The sequence below is a fragment of the Pristiophorus japonicus genome, chromosome 1 (genome assembly GCF_044704955.1).
Source record: "Pristiophorus japonicus isolate sPriJap1 chromosome 1, sPriJap1.hap1, whole genome shotgun sequence".
Classification (NCBI taxonomy): domain Eukaryota; kingdom Metazoa; phylum Chordata; class Chondrichthyes; family Pristiophoridae; genus Pristiophorus; species Pristiophorus japonicus.
In genome coordinates this window covers 362,260,886-362,266,492 of record NC_091977.1, presented here as the reverse complement: position 1 = coordinate 362,266,492, position 5,607 = coordinate 362,260,886, and the positions used below count along the sequence as shown (strand labels likewise).

The window sequence follows — 5,607 nt, the reverse complement described above, 5'->3', positions numbered from 1 at the left end:
GCACACTGTGTCACAATGTAAGTATTTATGGTTGGGCTATTCCCAAATGATAAGTTTTGTGATGAAATTAACTGAAAGCCTGGATAGCTTTGATCTGCGAAGCTTGTGTCCCAAACCTGCTGTCACTTCTGTAAAATCAGCAGGAGTCTGCCACATTGGAACAAGCAGAAACATAGCATCGACGGTGTAAAACAACAAATGTTCTGCAGTGTGCTGTGCTCAGTGGTGGCACCATCTGTCCATTTCTCTCATGTACGGCTCTCAAAATGCCTGGTGTTTTGGAGGGTGGGGGTTGAATTAAGCAATACAAATGTTGCTATATTATTTATAAGCGGGGAATAACCATGTTTTGCATGGAAGAGCACAAATTGTTCACGTTGAAAAGAAAGGAACTTTGAAAAGAAGTGTTCATGTGTTGGAATATAACTTTCAATTATCTTTCAGCACAATGTTAAATTTGTTTTGATTTTGCTCAACTAAGTCATAATCAATTGATCCACAATAATGCTTTCTTATTTTAAAGTCGTGCATTAATTTAATTTTTCCCTTTATTTCTGTGGGAAGAGGGACATTTATTATTTGAAGGAGTACTCCTGAAGTCTCAAAATAATGGAAAGGTGCAACTTTTAATACATATTTGTCAAGAAACTATAATAAATATATGTTTTTTCAAAATCAAACGAACAAACGCAAACAACTTAAATAATTGGGAGACTAACAGAGTCAGTAAGAGCATCAGCTGAAACTTACAAAAGGAAACACTTCCACAGTATCAGAGACTTCTCTAGATTTGAATGAATTCCATAGATTCCTTCAATCAGAGGCTAAAATAATTCTAAATGGATTTTTCTAAACTTGCCAAATTGAAGGAACAAATGTTAAAAAAACAAAATCAGAAAGAAAGCAGAGAAGACAGTATCATTTTATATTGTGTTGTTGATGAATTTTTATTTGTAAAGGTGAGGGACGTCAAGCATTGGGGAATAGAATACTTTCCCAGTTTGGGCACCTCGTATCAGCATGAAGCATTCCCTGATCGGATTTCACACAGTCACGTGGCAATTAAAATTCCCCTTACAATCTGTTTTATCCTCAGCCTCAGAACAACACTCTCGACTACACCGGTGTGACTTTTCCAGTTCTGAGATCAGCATCTTTATAAGATCATTGAAGTGGGCAGTTGTAAATATAGAGCACCACCTAGTGGACTACTGTGGTAATGCAACTCCTGGTGTAAAATAATAAAAGGGTCATGTGACCAGGTGACATGACAAGTTCCTGTAGAGCCATCTTGTGTGTAATGTGCTTAGTAATGTCGTAAAGAATGTATCACATTTGGCGAATGAGGATTGGATAATTGGATTCTCTAGTTGAAATTTTTGCTGGTGATTAATCCAGCCAACCAACAGAGAGACTTGGTGAAGTTCTTTGTTTTGCAGAACAGCTAAAAATCCAAGGGAAATTTCAAGCACACTGTTGACATTGTCAGAGTCCAAATGGCCATGCCTATGGGAGTAATAGGGTGCTCGAGTGAGTTCTATCAAGACCAAGAAACTGTTGGAGCGTATGTGGAGAGGCGAGAAACGTTTTTCACCACAAATAGTATCGTCGAAGTCCCCGATGATGAAAACCGTAACCAGGTGATTTTAGAAAGAAAACGTGCTATTTTTCTGACTGAAGCAGGCCCCGAGGTGTATGAAACTCTGAAAAATGTGTTTGTTCCTTTCAAGCCAAAGGACACAACACTGACGGAGAACAGCATTACAGTGCTGAGCCCCTGGAAATTGCTGAAAGTAATTGTTTCAGAATACAAGTTCATTAAATGATGAGGGTATCAGTGAGTACATTGTAGCATTAAAAAAGATATCCATTCACTGTCATTTTGGAAACTTTCAGGACCGAGCATTCATGCCTGCTTTGTTTGTGGGATGAAAAAGGAAGAAATCAGAAGAAAGTTGTTGACAAGCACTAACTTGACTTTTGATTTAGCTTGTCAGACAGCTATGTCAATGGATATCGCTGACCAATGCTCCCGAGAATTTCGTGCCATTTCCAGTCATCAGACAACTGAGGTGAATTGCCTGTGGGTTAAAAGTGAAAGGCAGTTTGATCCCAAGGCCTCAGTAACTGGCCAAGTAACATTGCATTGAAGTCGTGCTATTGTTGTCTGGGACAACACATTGCTCAAAGCTGTCCATATGTGAAGGCAGAGTGTTTCTTTTGCAAGAAAACTGGACATCTTGTGAAGACATACTGATTGAAGAGTAAACTGATGTTCAATGCTAGAAGTAGAAATTTCCAGACACTACATAATATTGAATAGAAGCAACAGGAGGAGGAGATTCTGGAGATATATGTCATCAGGAGCACAAGAGTATGTAACACCAATTCACGAAGTATCGTCATCCAAATACACATTGCAGGAACCAGCATACCTATGGAAATCGACACTGGTGTATCCGTGAGCATAGTACCGGAATCGCTATATTTCGACAAGTTGTGTTTTTCCACTGAAGAAGTTGAAGATAGAGCTGCAAAGCTACTCAGAAGAGCAAATCCCTGTGATAGAATGTATCACCGTATCGGAAATATAAGGATCAGTTTCAGAGCTTGCCTCTCTTGGTAGTGGCAGGAGATAAGCCTGCCTTGATAGGTAGAAATTGGTTGGGATCACTGAAACTGGATTAGAATGAGATTTTTCATGTTGAAACGAGATTTGCATCAAAAGATGACATCATCAAACAGTATCCGAAGGTGTTCTAAGAAACAGGCAATCTGATCCAAGGATTTAAGGCAAGTGTCAGGGTCCAGAAGGCCACAAGACCGGTTTACTACAAACCACGTCTCTTTCTCATTGTTAAAGCCAAACCTGGCACAGTCAGTAGAAGAGAAACAGAAAGAGAATCATGATCGAGGTAGAGTAAGAGAGAGAAGTGTGACATTGAATCAGAAGGTTAGAGTGAAGAACCGTCACAATAAATGGTTAAAGTGGTTATCAGGAATAGTCAGGAATATCAGCTCTCGCATATATTTGGTCAAGATGTTTGATCATGGAAAGGTTAGGTTTGTTCACATTGATCATAATTTATCTACAGATGTGAAAGGAGTTGAAAGTTGGAATGATTCAATTATTTCTGATGAGTCAGATAGTTTTATTACAAGTAGATTACCAGTAACAAATCCTACATCAGATTTACGAGAAACAAGTCCAAGAGAATGTCAGAATTTAAGTCTGAGTCGGACCCAAGCAGACAAATAGTCTGAAGTTGTAGAGTGTCAAAAAGTAGATCAAGGGTTGCCCTTGGAGAAAAGCCCTCCTCAGGCTCAGCCTGGAATGAGTCTAAGTTCTTCAACAAGTTTGGAAAGTTCTGTTCGAGAGCGAAGGTATCCTCTTGGAAACACAAAACCAGTGGTTAACTTTGATTTGTAAATGTGGCAAAATAAGTCCATATCTTTTGTTGTGTATAACCGTGCAAGTTATGTATGATGATTATTTTGTTATGATTACTTCTTCATTAAGGACTACTGCTGTGGACTACTGCTTCGCCTAGTGGACTACTGTGGTAATGCAACTCCTGATGTATAATAATAAAAGGATCAGGTGTTCCGATAGAGTCATGTTGTGAGTAGTGTGCTTCATGATGTCATAAATAATATATCACAGCAGTGAAGTAATGTCAACATGTGTTGAATTCTGGGTAATGTTGCGTTAACCGAAAATAGTTCACTCAGAACCCTAACAACCACTGGCGATGTAGTCTTTCCTACCATTTGTCTGGCCTCAATTTCAACCCTAAACCATAGTTGGTAGAATGACAGAGAACACATCTCTTGTAAAAGAAAAATAACTCATTTATACAGTGCCTTTCACAGCTTCAGGATGTCCCAAAACACTTTACAACTAATGAAATACTTTTGAAGTGAAATCACTGTTGTAATGTAGGAAACATGGCAGTCAGTTTGCACACAGCAAGGTCCCACAAACAGTAATATGATAATGAACAGATAATTTTTTTTAGTGATGATGGTTGAGAAATAATGATTGGCCTGGATTTCAGGAAGGACTACCCTGCTCTTCTTTGAATAGTGCCATGGGATCTTTTACATCCACCTGAGAGGGCAGATGGGGCCTTCGTTTAACGTCTCATCTGAAAGATAGCACCTCCGACAGTGCAGCACTCCTTCAGTAATGCACTGGAGTGTCAGCCTAGATAAGGTGCTCAAATCTTTGGAGTAGACTCACAACTTGACCCCACTACTTGAACCCACAACCTTCTAACTCAGACATGAGAATGCTACCACTGAGCCTCGACTGACTGTACTACTAAGCTTACACTAAGCTCACGCAGAAGAAGAATATTGTAAAAAAGAAATCACTGCTTCTGATTTGGGTCCATTTAATTAAAGATAGATTTAAGGAGAAAAATACCACATGACATCCTAATGGAAAGCTGGAGGCCATAAATGCAAGGAATGAGGGTTGCCATTTGGCCAATATTAGTGCTCATGATTCCTCATCACTTCATCTAATTATCTTAAATGAAACAACACTGAAGACCATACCAGATGTTGATCACCCTTTGCATGAGCAAATTCTTCCTGACATCAATTATTCTTTCATCAGTTTTAAGCTATTGCTCTTTGTTCTACTGCATTGGCTTAACTTGCAGTAGTACTCAGGAATTACCTTGGGTTTTAAATATTAATTAACAAATTAAGTATGGTCTCTAAACAAGCTGACATCCATATTTTGATGTTCAAGCTTGTTTGCTACAATACCTGCTATCATTTTTGATAAAAGTAGTCACAATTTGCCTATTTTGGAATGAAGGCACTATGGTATAGAGAGGGAAAACAACCAGAACGGCTGTGTGTCATTTCACATCACGTGAAGGTGACATAATGACATTTACAAACAATATTTTCCGACTTAAATCACAACATTATATTTCTTGTTTGCAAAAATGGTAAGAAAAAAACTTGTCTTACTTTTCATGCAGTGACCAATGTTAATATTCTTCTAGAAATTCAAAACGATTCAGCAATCTATATCGCCATATCAAATTTTTGAGAGTATCAGTTACAATTCAGTGCCAAAATTATGTAAATAAAAGAGAAAGATGATCATTTCATGTGCTTTTTCTGACCCACAGCTCCTTCCAATCTGCAATCATTCCCCACCAGACAGCAATGAAACTCTGATTGACATCTTACACTGCGTTTAGTGCATCATTGATGCATTCTACACTTAAAGGGCCAGGCCTACTTAAATCATCATCATCATAGGCAGTCCCTCGGAATCAAGGAAGACTTGCTTCCACTCTCAGAATGAATCCTTAGGTGGCTGAACAGTCCAATACGAGAACCACCGTCTCTGCCACAGGTGGGACAGGCAGCCGTTGAGCGAAGGTGTGGGTGGCACAGGTTTGCAGCATGTTCTTTCTGCTGCCTGCGCTTGATTTCTGCATGCAGTCGGCGATGAGACTCGAGGTGCTCAGCGCCCTCCCGGATACATGTCCTCCACTTAGGGCGATCTTTGGCCAGGGACTCCCAGATGTTGGTGGGGATGTTGCACTTTATCAGGGAGGCTTTGAGGGTGTCCTTGTA

At 39.4% G+C, this 5,607-nt stretch overlaps 1 protein-coding gene across 1 annotated transcript in view; it reads right to left on the bottom strand.

Moving 5' to 3' along the window:
• The window catches only part of csmd3b (CUB and Sushi multiple domains 3b), a 3,002,015-nt gene that overhangs the window by 550,640 nt on the left and 2,445,768 nt on the right, over positions 1 to 5,607 (bottom strand). The window lies entirely within an intron of this gene.